At 39.9% G+C, this 15,547-nt stretch overlaps 1 protein-coding gene and 1 pseudogene across 1 annotated transcript in view; both read left to right on the top strand.

Moving 5' to 3' along the window:
• The window catches only part of LOC139727801 (uncharacterized), a 79,393-nt gene that overhangs the window by 37,534 nt on the left and 26,312 nt on the right, over positions 1–15,547 (top strand). The gene's annotated exons all lie outside the window — the stretch shown is intronic.
• LOC139727809 (uncharacterized) lies at positions 692–9,025 on the top strand (annotated as a pseudogene).

Here is a 15,547-nt window from a genome sequence, read left to right as displayed (position 1 = left end):
TCTGATGCAGGTTAGTGTTTTAAAAGAATTATAAACATTCTTGTGAGAGGTTCTAATCGTTGGTGTGATAATGAGGAAAGCGAGGGCGTGAAGCGCCTGGGCTAGAATGTATGTATTTTTAGAAGTGAAATTGAGTGATTGTTGCACACTGTGAAAAAATGAAAAATTGTATGATTATGTATGGAAATACAGTATGGAAAAAATTGTGGGGGGGGGGGGCAAATGCCCCCCCCCCCCTGCTGGGTACGCCGTAAGGCCATGGCGATAAGGGCTGAACACTCGTTATGGAAATTCCATGATATATATACAACCTGCAATTTGTATCGTGACAGAAATATGCATTACATTGAGCAGGCTGCTGCTATTATGTAAATAAGTTTCAGTCTGTCAGCTTCGGTGAATTCTTCAATATGTGATTCTCTACAAATTATTTAATTGTTATGCAAGCAGCACTATCTCATTTTATAGGGTGGTCAGCAGTTGACGAATATCTGAGCGATGACCTTGCAAGCGATTCCGAGGATGAAAAACGTATCAGGCAGGCACAGGCAAGGGCGGCGAGAAAACGCAAATCGTCTCGGAACATCCCAGCCGCCAAGGGCAAACCTCCGAAGAGTGATGGATATAGGACTGCAAGCCCTTCTTCTGGTCACTTTTTTTCGCGGCTTTAGCGGAAAAAGTAGATACGCTTATGGGGGTACCGGTAACTCCCCCACACTTGGTTGGCGAGGGGCCAGCAGTGGGCCAAAGTCGACAGATTTCTGCTTCGCGTGCGGAAAGCAAGGGCACTGGAGAAGGGGGTGTCCAGGGGCCGGTAACCAAGGTCCCCCGATCAGGGATAACATCGCGCAGCAACGCTAATGGTCCTGCTTCTATGGAACAAAATGAGCAAGGTAAATTAGTTTGATCGTTTAATCCGTTGACTACGATGCACGAGTTATCTCGTGATAGCCGTTCTCCACTCAGATACTAAGCATGAGTTATCTCGGGGAAAAAGGAGCCCTCGAATGCACACTTTAAAACCTAGAAATTCACATATAGTGGAATGTTAATCTGACTGAAAATAACATTCAATACTTAATGAATCAAGGGAACTGACATAGACTTCCTTGGGGTAACACCTTAGATATTAGAAGTGAAAATGGGGTGGAAAATCAAACAGCCAAGTCCGCCCTGTTAATGCGGCTGTATCGAGCGAGACTCGCGTATTCAACTAGACCGTAAGCAACGGGATAACTGTGTTCTTAACATGATTGCGATGAAGAACAATGAGATGATAGTGTATGAGAGAGGTCAGAGGAATAATGAAGAATGTTGTCATCAATGATGAATGGATAATGTAGTCTACTTCTTGTTGGAAGCGGGCATAACCAATTCGTGAGCTAGTACTTCTGATCTGAGTTCTCTTGTGATTTTACCACGTACAGGCGTTCGGTATGACACGCTGCATGGCGATGGCGCCAAGTTAATCCAGTCTTCCCGGGAAGATGAGTTGGAAACAGCTTCCGGTACTTCTCGAGATATTTCGGAGACAGACTTTAACTGCCCTAGCGGAGCTAGCAGTATCGCTTTTGCTGAAAGTGAACGGTACGAAGAAGAATTTTACTTAAACAATTACTTTGAATATGAGCAAGGTAGCTCAGAACCGATAGTCAAAGGAAGACTAAAGGCGTCAATACAATTTTGGAAAGACATTGGTGCATCTCAAATTGTGTTAGATACCATTGAACACGGTTATATGTTACCGTTATTGCAGACTCCTCCCCGACTAGAATCAAGAAACAATAAATCTGCCTTGTCTTACCCTGAATTTGTCAATGAAGCTGTTCTTGATCTATTAAAGAAAAAACTAATTGTTGAGTCTTTTGTTGCACCTCATGTTGTTAACCCCCTTTCAGTGTCAATTCAAAGCTCTGGTAAAAAGAGACTGATTCTTGATTTACGTTTAGTTAATAAATATTTGTGGAAGGACAAAGTTAAATTTGAGGATTGGAATATAGCACTTACTTATTTTAAAAAGGGAGATTTTATGTTTTCATTTGACCTTAAGTCAGGTTATCATCATTTTGATATTTTTCAGGACCATACTCGCTTTCTAGGATTTAGTTGGGATTTTGGTAATGGTCCTAGATATTATACTTTTCAAGTATTGCCGTTTGGCCTGTCCACAGCTCCGTACGTCTTTACAAAATGCCTCAAACCGATTGTGAACCATTGGCGAAGTAAAGGGATATTCATTGTTTTGTATTTAGATGATGGTTGGGGTCGTGCTGCTTCGTTTGATACATGCGAAGCCGTGGCCAAGGCAGTGAAAGATGACATATTAAAAGCAGGTTTGGTACCTAACGTCGAGAAATCGCAGTGGATCCCAGTCCAATGTTTGGATTGGCTTGGGTTAACATGGGATAGCAGTATTGGTTGTCTAAAGATTACCAAGAGGAGGATGAAGGACCTGGAGTCATGTTTGGACACTTTTCAGACACGTTTGCCAAATGTTTCAGCAAGAAAAATAGCGGCTATCGCTGGAAAGATCAATTCTCTTTACCCAGTAGTGGGTGCTTTAACTCAGTTAAAAACTAGATTTATGCATTATGAAATCATTCGCAGAGATCATTGGGATAAAGAGTACAATATAGACAGTGACAATAACTTGATTGCCGAGTTATTTTTCTGGAAGGAAAATCTTGTCATCCTTAATAAACGCATGTTGTTTGAGTATTCTATTCCACAGACCATTGTATACTCTGATGCCAGTAAGTCAGGCTGTGGAGCCTGGATTGGTGAGTGTGCTGGCATGAAAATGGCAAGAAACTGGACTAAAGTAGAAATGTCGAAAAGCTCCACTTGGAGAGAACTTATGGCGCTAAGTTTGGCGTTGAAATCATTTGCACCCTATAGTACAGTCTACTATGTCGAAATATTGGGTCCCGTGAGATTTTCGTGCCAAAATTGATTTTTTTTTAGCTAACTTGGTCAATTTGGGGGTGCTGAATCCAAAAAACTTTGGTTCCATTTTTTCCGACCACGTCTTCAGTCGCCATTTTGAATTTCAAAATGGCCGCCATAGCAAACTGTATTTTGACCCAATTTGCATAATGTGAGCATCATAGAAGGTTCAGATTTGATGCAAAAAGCATGTTTGTGATGTCAGACATTCTGATACACCATTTTCTAATATTGTAGATAGCTTTGATACATTTTTTAGGCAGCCATCTTGAAATTCAAAATGGCCGCCATAGCTAAACATATTTTTACCCATATCTCAGGTTGTAAGCACTATGTAGAGTATAAATTTGGGGCAAAAAGCATGCTTATGATGTCAGTCATGCTAATATGTACATTTATTTATGTAATGATGGATCATTTTCCTTAGCGGCCATCTTGAAATTCAAAATGGCTACCGTAACACATGTAATTGGACCGGTATCTCATATCGTATGCATTGTGTAAGGTTCTAATTTGGGGCAGAGAGCATGCGTATGTTGTCAGACATTCTGAAACATCTTTTTCTGAGTGAACGATGGCTCATTTTGATATTAAAGGTGGCCATCTTGAAATTCAAAATGGCCGCCATACCAGAATGTATATTTTGACCCATATCTCATGTTGTACGCAATACAGACAGTTCACATTTCGAGCATAAACCGGGCTTCATTCAGATGCACTTTTCCCCTCCCTAAAATTGCAGATAGGCCTAACTTTCAAGGCTGCCTTCTTAGAATTCAAATTGGCTGCTTTTCAGCTAATATCTCTGGTTACAAGCAACTTTTAGACATATCAATGTTTATAGTGGCTTACAGTGTACATTCTTTAAACACACACACACATAGGGCCTATACATTCTGTAACAATGGATTATTTGTATTGGTCGCCACTCTTGAAATTCAAGATGTATTTCGACCATATTTGGTGCTGTAAGATCTTTAAACTGCAAACCCAAGCATGGTGAAACATTCATGTATAAGTCAATGACTTCAAGTGTTTCCTGTCCTGTAGGTATACTGTTGTGTTGAAATGCGAAAATGCTGCCATGTGAAACATTCCTTCAAAAGCATAGCATTTGGGTAAAATTTGTGAATGGGAAATCATGTGATTTTGATATTAAAAACAAATGACTTTCAAAACAAAACTCTCTATAACTGTGTCTGACTGACTAAATAATGCCCCATTTAGACGATTTGGTTGTAAGAACTTACAATATTAGCCCTATATACTCTAACAATTCATGGGATAGTCACTTAGATAATTAAATGTTTTCTAGGCTCATTCCCTGCACATATGTTTAAAAACAGCACTCTAAAGCTGTACACAGGGGAGAATTAGTTCTAAATTCTTCCAGAAATAATGACTTTTGCATTTCTTGCTTTTGAGCATGATAATGAATTCTGTGGCTACCGTTGATGTAGGAAGTTCGAAGCATTTTATAATAATTGAACAGTTTATGCATACCCTTTCGAAATATCTACAATCTAATATATCATATTCATATGTATTAGAGGCACAAATTAGGTTGTGAGAGTTTACGAGGTTCGTTCTCTGGTTATATCGTCAAGTCTCTACGAGGGTAAAGCCGGAAATTGTCCTGGTTGAAGTCATCCACGCCAAACATCTGGAAGGCACGGACTATGTCATAGCACATTCTGCATGATTCAAGGTTTAGATACTTCTTGGTCCATCTGCTCTTGGAGACATCCTCAAATTTTCAACTTCAACCAGCACCATGAAAGGCATTAAAATGCAGACCTTTACCTGTTCCTGTTTTTTCGCAACAAACTGCAGAGCATAATCTCTCAAAATTGTCAATTGTACCTTTATCATTTCCTTTTCCAGTGATGGAGCAGACAACATGCAATGCAGTAAGTGAAGCAAACCTACAAGATCCATCAGGATAATTGAAATGTTAGAGTCTACGTAATAATCATCAATATCTCTGATTTTCTCGTTGCTCTAATACAATGGAATGAGGCTATCTCTTGTGAGTGACGGGTGACAGTAACTCCCATGGCATCTTTGATGAACTCTTTTTTTTTTCTTTCCATGGTCTCTGTGTCAGATGGAATTGACTGCTCAGTATTTCAACTTTCAGGCTCATTATTCGGCTCAGTTTTGTGAGTTTCTAAGGCATTCATGGGTAGGAAAAATGAACCTTTAATAGGGAGAATGAGGAGAAGGCCATAAAACAATGAGATGAAGAGTGATTGTGGAATTGCTTAGAACTTATACCTTTCAATAATTGTATCGTTCAGCAATGACCGAATAATGACAGGTCTACATGTATCAGGCTGTAGAACCAGTAGAAATGTTATGAAGAATTTGCGATTCCTTAAGCTTAATGACTTTGGATCCAGTCTTACGTGGTGTATTTTTTTTTTTCGAACGAGTTCAATGTCTGGCCTTTCTCACAATATTCCAGAGATTAATATATTCTAATTCTCGCAGATACAAATTCTTAGTACAAAACATTAAAACTGCCCTTTTCATCTCTTTCTAGAGTATCTCCCTTGAATGTTTCTGATACCTGACTGCCAAACACCACATTTATCAGCTTCAAGGCAGTGTCAATTTCTTACATTACCCTCGTGTGATGATCTTCTAAGTTGTGGAGAAATTCTGATAGATGCAAGCGCCACAGAACTGAGCTATCATTACTCCTTTGTAGTTTTAGAATAATTGGCTGTACAGCCATAAGCATCTTGGAAGTCTTGATAATTGAAGATGACCCACTCAAGGGCAATCAGGAATAGCCTACTTATTCCTTCTTCATTCTGTGTTATTCCAGAAATAATTATATCTATCAAACCTTAAGTGTTTCAGTTTATGGCCAACAAACAAGCTTGTGAATGGGATACCTGGTAGGGTGACCATAGCATTTCTTGCCGTTGCGAGACTTTTCCTCGTTTGTCTTCATTCTCTTGAGGCAGCATCAAGTTTTTTAAGATCACCTTCAATTGCATCAATGCTTGCTTTTATACAAATATTCATTGATTGGGATTAAATATAATCATTAACGAGGTTCCACAACGCAAAATAACGTGTTGCCTGAGAGGCAAAAACGAACCGTTTTAGCGCGCAGTTTGCAAACCGCATACCCGCCTGGCTGTATGGGATGTAACGCTTACACGCTTGCCCACACTATCGGACAGTGGTATGCCCCCTCCCCCCTTACGCAGTTCTTGCCCCTCAGCATCTCTTGATGACGTAATTAGAACCTCATCCTTACATTTTGAATTTATGGCGGCCATTTTGAATAGAGAGATGGCTGTCATTCTGCGTGAACTTGAAATAAATTCAGTCTAACTAGGACAATTTTGGCACATTCATCTAAGGCGCTTACCACAGTATTATAATTATGTTTTCTATGGCGGCCATTTTGAATTTCAACATGGTGGTCTATCTAATGATCCACAATTAGGAAACAGCTGTGCTGGACCATTGAACACCACAAGCATGTGCATTCTTAAAAATTTGATGCTTCTACAATAATTGCAAACAGATATGGGTAAAAACGCTATGGCGGCCATTTTGAATTTCAAGATGGCGGCTAACAAACTCTACGAAGCAATCCACAATATCAGAAAATGATATATCAGAGTGCTTGACATTATAACGATGCATTTTGCACCAAGTTTGAGGTTTCTACAATGCTCACTTTATGAGATATGGGTAAAAATACAGCTTGCTATGGCAGCCATTTTGAAATTCAAAATGGCAGCCTACAAATTGTATCAAAACAATCCACAATATCAGACAGAGATTTATCAGAGTGTCTGACATCACACCCATGCATTTTGCACCAAATTTTAAGCTTCTACTATGCTCACTCTATGAAATATGGGTCAAAATACAGTCTGCAAGGGCGGCCATTTTGAAATTCAAAATGGCGGCTGAAGACGTGGTCAGAAAAAATGGAACCAAAGTTTTTTGGATTCAGCACCCCCAAATTGACAAAGTTAGCGAAAAAAATCAATTTTGGCACGAAAATCTCACGGGATTACATAGTAGCCTCTACTACTACTTGCGAAGTAAGGTTGCGAAAATAATTACAGACAATAGAGGTGTAGTCTCTATCGTGGAGAAAGGTAGCATGATTGCAGAATTGCACGAGCTTAGCTTGGACATTTTTAATTTTTGCAGAAAAAGTAGGATCACTTTACAGGTTCACTGGGTTCCCAGAGAGGAGAACCGTTGTGCAGATGCACTTAGTCGGATTATTGATTTCGATGACTGGGGAGTTTCTGTTGAATTCTTTAAATTTTTGGATGAGTTGTGGGGGCCCCATACTGTTGACAGGTTCGCAGATGACTCTAATTTCAAATTACCAAAGTTTAATTCTAAATACTGGTGTCCTAATACGGATGCAGTAGACGCGTTTTCGTGCGATTGGGCGGGCGAGAATAATTGGCTGGTGCCCCCTATCGATAGTATTGGGCAAGTTTTGAATCACGTTAGAGTGTGTTCCGCTATGGGAACTCTAGTTGTGCCATATTGGCCTTCTGCCCCATTTTGGCCCCTTTTGTTTTCGGAGAATAGAGAATCTCGTTTATTAATATCGCGTGTAGTAAAGATTGATAATCCTGAAGGAGTTTTCGTTCAAGGCAGAAATAGGAATTCTATATTTGGGACAAAGAAATTCCAAAGTCCAGTGTTATGTGTACGATTGAATGGGGTGGCGAGCGGCAAATGAAAATTCTGCATAATTTCATAACGTATCAGTCGTAGGACTATATTATGGCATCACCCGCCTGGCTATGGAATCAGCCGCATGGCTATGGAATCAGCCGCATGGCTATGGAATCAGCCGCATGGCTGTGGAATCAGCCGCATGGCTGTGGAATCTGCCGCAGGGCTGAATGAAAGCTATGTAGCTTTCTTTCCGCGGTTTGATGAATTTTTATGCTGCGCTTGGCAGCGGCGAATGAAATTCATCTAAAATTTTAGCCTTTGGGGTCTATACACCATGTTGTTTAGGTGTCGAATGTATAGCATGTCTTGTAATGACCACACAGGATAGGTGTAAGTTGTGCTATTCCTCTTTTTATATTCCTCCCAGATTTTCGCCACAGGACGAATATGGTAAAACATTGACCAAGATTTTGGCAGCTTCAAGAGCTGATAACACGGTTTATAAATACAAGAGAGCTTGCAATGGTTAGCCTGGGAAGAATGGTGTACGCAATTTAAGGTAAATTCAGCTCTGGCTGAACCAGAAGACATTAGTCGATACCTCATTCATTTATACCAAAGTGGTGCTCCTTACTCCAGGATGGAGTCGGCCTTTTACGCTATAAAATGGCATTATGACTGTAATCCCAAGGTACACATCAACCCGTGTGATCGGAAGTTTCTACACATTGTACTTCAAGGATTGAAGAAGCTGCTGTATAAACCAATTGTAAAAAAGGAACCTATTACACCAGAAATTTTGAAGGCAGTTGTAGAGAAATATAGTTCTTCCACTAGTTTAGTGGATATTCGTTTATGCGCCATGATACTGATTGCATATGCTGGATTTCTACGATATGACGAACTGATAAATATTCGTAGGTGCGATCTTGATATGTATGTTTCCCATGTGAACATTTTCATTATGAAAAGTAAAACTGATATTTATAGACAAGGAGCATGGGTCCTCATAGGTGCTACTAATACACCAACCTGTCCGGTTTCGGCTTTGCGGAAGTATTTGTTGGCTGCGGAGTTAGATGATCCAGCTGATGAGAAATTTCTTTTCAGACCCGTCAATTATTGTAAGTCCAAAGAATCCTACAAATTAAGGGATGGACAATTGTCATACACTAGGTGTTTGGATCTGTTACGGGATGCCCTGTCAGCAGTGGGTTTAGAACCGAAAGAGTTCGGCATGCACAGCCTTCGAAGCGGCGGTGCTACAGCGGCCGCAAAATTTGGAGTCCCAGATAGACTGTTTAAGAAGCATGGTAGATGGCGTTCAGAAACTGCCAAGGATGGATACATTAAGGATAGTATGAATGATCGTCTCTCGGTATCTTTGAATTTGGGCCTCTAAAACATTGCGTATGGTTATAACGTTGATTGTATATGACAACGTTAGTAAGCAAATAAACTGCCTTGTTTATTCTGTACTATTATGAAGCATGTGAGATATTACTGACACACTGTTTATGGAATGAAACTTGGATTAAAATCTCCTAAATGAATTTGTATGCGTTTTGTTTCCTTGTTACCCGTTCTTTAATTGACTGAGAGGGGAGGGCATAGGAATAGCCCTGTCTTGCCGTCGAAGCTTGGTGCTCCCCTAGGATTCAGGTATTATGTATATATTATGTTCTTTTGCAGGTTATGCGTTAGGGAAGGGAGGCGGGATTGAAAATAATTTATTCACGTTTGAGTAGCGAATTAGGGAATAAATATATTTTCAATTGTTAGCTGAGCTAACCTATTAGCATAAGAATGTTGACAGGTGCCGGGTTCGAAGCTTTCGCAGGCGGAGAGAGCTGTGGAGCTCACTGACCTAGTTCGACACGCAGCAGAACGGACGTCTTATTCAGAGACGGAATTGCGACGTCCATCACTGGTATTGTCGGGACGGCCTGCAAGCTCAAGATAGAGGACCATATGACCAGGACGAAACAGCTGTCGGGATAAGAGCATCGGGAGGCGGTATTGGTTCCGGCATGTCAAGAAGCAGTTCGTGAGGGTGGTTTCCAGGCGCGTACGTCATCAGTTCTCTCCGTCCGTTCTGTCTTGCCGTCGAAGCTTGGTGCTCCCCTAGGATTCAGGTATTATGTATATATTATGTTCTTTTGCAGGTTATGCGTTAGGGAAGGGAGGCGGGATTGAAAATAATTTATTCACGTTTGAGTAGCGAATTAGGGAATAACCGAATTTCATTTTTGGATCAATGAATCTCTAGGTATAGGGAATTGTGTGTTTCGGATAAATGAAGCCTCGGAAAAAACGAAACTTCGGAATAACGAACCTTCTTGTGTGTGTGTGTGTGTGTGTGTGTGTGAGTGAGTGTGTGTGTGTGTGAGTGTGTGTGTGTGTGAGTGTGTGTGTGTGTATGTATGTATGTATTTGGGTTGGTGAATGTGGGTGTGGGATGATTTAGGTTTTGTTTAATCAGGGGTTGGTGGGTTGGGGATTGGATTTGAAGAAGGATAGTTATAAATGGTACGACAGATGTTGGTAGGATTTAATATTTAGGATAGATGTAGGCCCTAGATTTGTTTCGGTTGGGGAGGGGAGGGGGTGGTCGGGTTTTTTTATGACTGATTTCATTCTAGATTTGTGTAATGTATTTGTGTTTTTTAATGTATATGCCCTTGTAAGTAAGAAGGTGTTACATGATCCAAACCAATATATTCAAGGAATATAGGTTTGGTAGGGCCCTACATGTCAAAACTTTCTCGTGAAGAAATTATTAGTAGGGTTGGTCTATAATCGAGTTATCTATGTTGAAGTGAGTTTTGTGGTATACATTGACAAATGGATTTGTTTGTGTTTCGAATTGCCATTTGTAACTTTTTTTTGTTCATGTTACACCCAGAATGGGTCGATTTATGACTGATTTGAATGAAATCAATAAATATTGTTGCGACACGGATTGTCGCCCCTACACGGATTGTCGCCTCCTGCTCGGGGCGACAATCCGTGACGGGCGCTGGCGGCACGGATTGTGGCCCCCGTCACGGATTGTCGCCTGGCGACAATCCGTGACGCTTGTGCAGTTAGTCCGGGAGCCAGCGGGGGTCAGCCTAGCTGAATAGGTTACCAATTTTTATGTGTATAGCAATTTAGTACATATGCCCCTGAGTATGGAAATGCACGTCTGGCTGGTCATCGGTGGTGGGTGTGGCCAGGAGGGCCACAAAAAGGACCCCCCCCCCCCCCCAAAAAAAAAAAAAAAATTAGGCTAGCCTAGCTGGAAAAGTAACCCCATGAAAACAACTGGAACTTGTTCGTTACACTTACAGGATAAATGAATGACCATTTCCAGACGTTTTAAGTGGTGGGGGGTAGCCGCCAGACGCTCTTAAAGGCCCAACTCCAGCTAGGCTAGCCTAGCTGAAAAAGTAACCTCATGAAAACCACTGGAACTTGTTCGTTACACTTACAGGATAAATGAATGACCATTGCCAGACGTTTTAAGTGGTGGGGGGTAGCCGCCAGACGCCCTTAAAGACCAAACTTTTTCCAGCTGGGCTTGCCTAGCTGAACAAGTAACCTTGTGAAACCCACATGGAACTTGTTCTTTACACTTACAGGATATATGCATGACCGTTGCCAGACGTTTTAAATGGTGGCGGGGGGGGGGGGGGGGTAGCCGCCAGACGCCCTCAAAGACCCAATTTTACCAGGTAGACTAGCCTATAATAGGCTATAGCTGGAAAAATAACCTCCTGAAACCCACTGGAACTTGTTCTTGTGATACACTCGAATTGAATTGAATGATTGTTGCCAGACAATAGCCGCCAGACGCCCCAAAGACCAAACTCTTACCAGCTAGGCTATGATATAGCCCAGCTGAAAATTAGGAAAGTAACCCCATGAAACCCACTGGAACTTGTTCTTACACTTACAGAATAAATGCATGACCGTTGCCAGACGCTTTAAGTGGTGGGGCATAGCCCCCAGACGCTGTAAGGTTCACATATTTCAGAAATGATAGCAGTGTAATTCCATAATAATACCGCTTGCTTGCGAGTTCACCTGTCTTTAATCTATGCATGCCTTATTCTTTTGTTCTGCTTCCTTGAGCCCCAACTCATGCATTCTTATGGTGACTCTCCCATGTCATCATCCTTGTGCATTGCAATTTGTTCTATTTTTTGAAAATATTCTTAATCTTCATCCCGATTATCACAAATTCTGAAACTCTGTCCTCAGTATAACTAATTCATAGTTGTACAAATGTAAAAATCTGAGAATCACCCGGAGGTCTCCTTTAATGGGGGAGTTTCTTGAGCGCACAGGGAAATATGCTTTGAAATATCAATAGGGCAAGTGTTGAGACGAAATACTGTAGAAATATGAGAATATACAGTGCTGTGGTTTTGGTAGAAGAAATAGGGTATCTGTACTTGTCCTCAGTGATAACCAAAAAACTTATTTGGAAAGAATAATAGACATCAAAAAAGAATTGCCCAATCAAACATGTCGGGATTTTTCTCAAACATCAGTGTTCTCATTTGCTTTGCAGTGTAAAAAAAAAAAAAAAAAAAAAAAAAAAAAAAACAGGGCTGGGTACAGTAACCGGATGGAAATTGGTGGGATGGGCGTAAACCCGCGGGTATTATAACGTACTGACGTGAAAAAAAAAAAAAAAAAACAAGACCAAAAACTACTTTCTTTCTGTGCCCTGGGGAGAAATATTCGTCAATTGCATTTTGGAAATGTTGAAAATCACAACTTTTGATGAAATTGTCAGTATCTCTTCTTATATGAAGGCTTTTTTTATAATTAAGTTTCTTTCCTCTATGACCATGATAAAACAAACCCCTGATGATTAAAACAAAAGACAATCAAAACTTGGCAAATGAACTCTTTGGACATTAGCAAAAGGGAATACATTAACAGTTTTTGCAAACACTTTACACAATTGTCTAATACTCCATCAAGCTCATAAAAAATACAATTCTACTGCAACAAGAAATCCATTCAGTAAGACTCGTCCTCGATGTACATAGCTTATCCCAATGCCAACTTTTTAAAAATAATTCCCCAGCTCTTAAATTTACTTTAAAAAGGGGAAGTAAAGCTCAACACCTTTGGCCTATGACTTTTTAGGTACCGTATCACCTTACGGTTGAGGAGATGGGTAAAGAAAAATTATTAACGAAATAAAACTTACAGGAGCATGCTTCACATGACCTCACCGTTTTCTTCTCTTAAGAAAGAAACGAAATCTGAAAATTGTTCAAGAGTGTTTTTGAACATAGTACATTGCAAAAGCAGAAAAAAATCAGTGTCTTTAAGAAACATAACTCACAACAACAAGGAATTCCTGCACGTTTTTGGTTTGGAGGGTTTTGGATGCTAATATTTCAAGACAAGTTTATGCTCCGGCACTTCAATGAACTTAAATGTAAAGTAATGATCAACCTCTCTTGCCAATAAACTCAACATTTGCTGTTCTTCAGTAAAGCATATGACAGAAACATATGAGAAACATGTCTAAAATTCATATGAATAAGCTCACAGCAACAACAAAAATATTATGTTATCTATAAACTAATAATGCATGTACTTATGTAGTTTCGAGGGATTAAGATGCAAAATGTTATGACAAAAGCCCCTACGTGGCTACCAGCAATTAAACATCCTTCAACTTCTTTAGCAAATGAGCTCATGTGTATCATCTTCTTGTTGAGAAGACGAAGATGAGTAATGATAAAATAACCAAACTATCAACTTTCCTTAACATGTTTTACATGAAATCATTATTGCCTTCTCGTAACGAAATTGAAAAAACCAGAACATCTGAAATTGTTCAAAATCGCTTCTTGATAACGATGAAAGCAAAGGAAACTTAGTGTTTGTAACCACTATGACACGTGTTTACAGATCTGTCATGCTCATAAGAAACGTAACTCACAGGAATATAACTTTATACAGTAAGTACTTGGTTTGGAGGACATTTAGATGCCAACTTTTCAAGAATAATACACCAGCACTGACATTAACTGATGCAAAAAAAAAGGAATGCTCAGCTTCTTTATCCAATTAGCTCATAGGTAATTCCTTGTAGTTGAAAAAAACGAGTACACATAAAAATATAGACTTCCCGTAACATGTATCACAGGTCATGATCTCCACATTTGCTCCTCTTAACTTAAAAGAAATAAATATATATTCAAATTTGTTTTAAATGACCTTTAAACAATATGAAGAAAAAATCCTGTGTCTGCAAAGGCTTGACACGTGTCTAATACTGGGTCATGCTCATATTAAACGTAGCTCACAGGAACAAGGAATTCACGTGTGTATAAAATAATACTGCAGAGAGGGTGCAAAGTTGAACCCTTTATTGAGGGTGCGAAAATGTTCCCTTGGGTACATCTTTCCACCCACACTAAGTGGTGCTAGATTGCACCTCTTCTTGAGGGTGCATCTTTCCACCCACACTAAGTGGTGCTAAGTTGCACCTTTCTTGAGGGTGCGATCTTGCACCCGTTACCTTTCGGCGCACCTTTGCACCCCGTGTAGCCTTTACATCTTGGTGCAAATTTTCGTGAGGGTGTAAAGAAACACCCCAAGTTCCAAAATTGTGCCTTGTTTTGAGGGTGCAATCTTGGAACTTTGGGTGCTACTTTGTACCCGCAAGAAAGGGAGAAAGTTACACCCTCGGGAGCAACTTTGCCCCCTTGAAAAAGGCGCAACCTCGTACCTTTAGGTGCAACTTTATGCCCGAAGGATGCAAGAATGCACCCTCTCTTGAGGGTGCATTCTTGTGCCTTATTGGTATGATGTTGCACCTATGTGGTGCTTATTTGCTCCATGACTGCTGCAAAATTGCTCCTTTAAAGGAGCAAGTCAGTGTCACTGCCTGCTCCTTTATAGGGACAATATTGCCCATCATCTCAAGGTGCAACTTAGCATCACATAATCGGGTACGATTTAGTTCCTTAACTACTCTAAACCTTGAATAGTGCGAACTGATGTAAGCCTATTTGCTCAGTATATAACTTATGTTGTTGTTGTTGCACTCTGCAAAGTAAATAGGATTAGTGTAACTTGGATCTTGTGAATCATGAAATGTGTGTGCGTGTGGAATTTGTGAGTTGTGAAAATGTTAATGTAAAAGTTAACTTAGTTGTGTTTGAATAATATACTGAAACCAAAAATTTACCCAATTACCTTTTCAATAAGGTGAGCACTATATCTATCAAACAGTTAACCTTCTCGGCAAGAGTATACATCTGCATGAAGGAAGAGGTGAAAATATGATATGCAGTTGCCTGGATACGTTTTATTCAAAACGTTCTTGAATACGTACTTATTCACATAATCTATAAGAATAACATATGCTTCTTACCAGTACTCAAAGCCTCTAAAACAAGAGCATGCTTCTTACACTTCTAAAGTATACACCATATCTTAAAAACAAAATGTAAGAGGATTTAAGAAGCTGTTTGTATGCATTCAAACGAATCTATATTTCTATCTAAAATCTAAAACATGTCTTGGAAAAGGGGAATTCGTTTTATAATGACGATGCCAATTGTCTTAAAGTCCTTATCACGACATGTCTTGGAGTTCACGCTTATTGAAAACATGAGATTCTTGGCACGTAGATTACAACTATGGTTTAAAGAGTTAACTGAGATACGCATACCGTATACGGGCATTTCGATGAAAACATTTAAATACAAGGTACTGTAAATAATATGAAAATCAAACTTGATACCAGCCCTTATCGGCAACCAATACAGACTATGGAGGACTGCAGTTATAATTGTGTTCAGATATTGTTTTGGGTGATACACGCATGCCGACTGATTTGGGATCAATTCGAGTCCCTCGAGCTGAGATTCCGGAACTGCAATGAGCAAACCATCATTATGCA

This window comes from Diadema antillarum, unplaced genomic scaffold (assembly GCF_040938485.1).
Source record: "Diadema antillarum isolate AM-2024a unplaced genomic scaffold, OU_Dant_1.0 seq00000152_RagTag, whole genome shotgun sequence".
In the NCBI taxonomy this organism is placed as follows: domain Eukaryota; kingdom Metazoa; phylum Echinodermata; class Echinoidea; order Diadematoida; family Diadematidae; genus Diadema; species Diadema antillarum.
The sequence above is the reverse complement of the archived record's forward strand: the minus strand, read 5'-3'. Positions and strand labels throughout refer to the sequence as shown.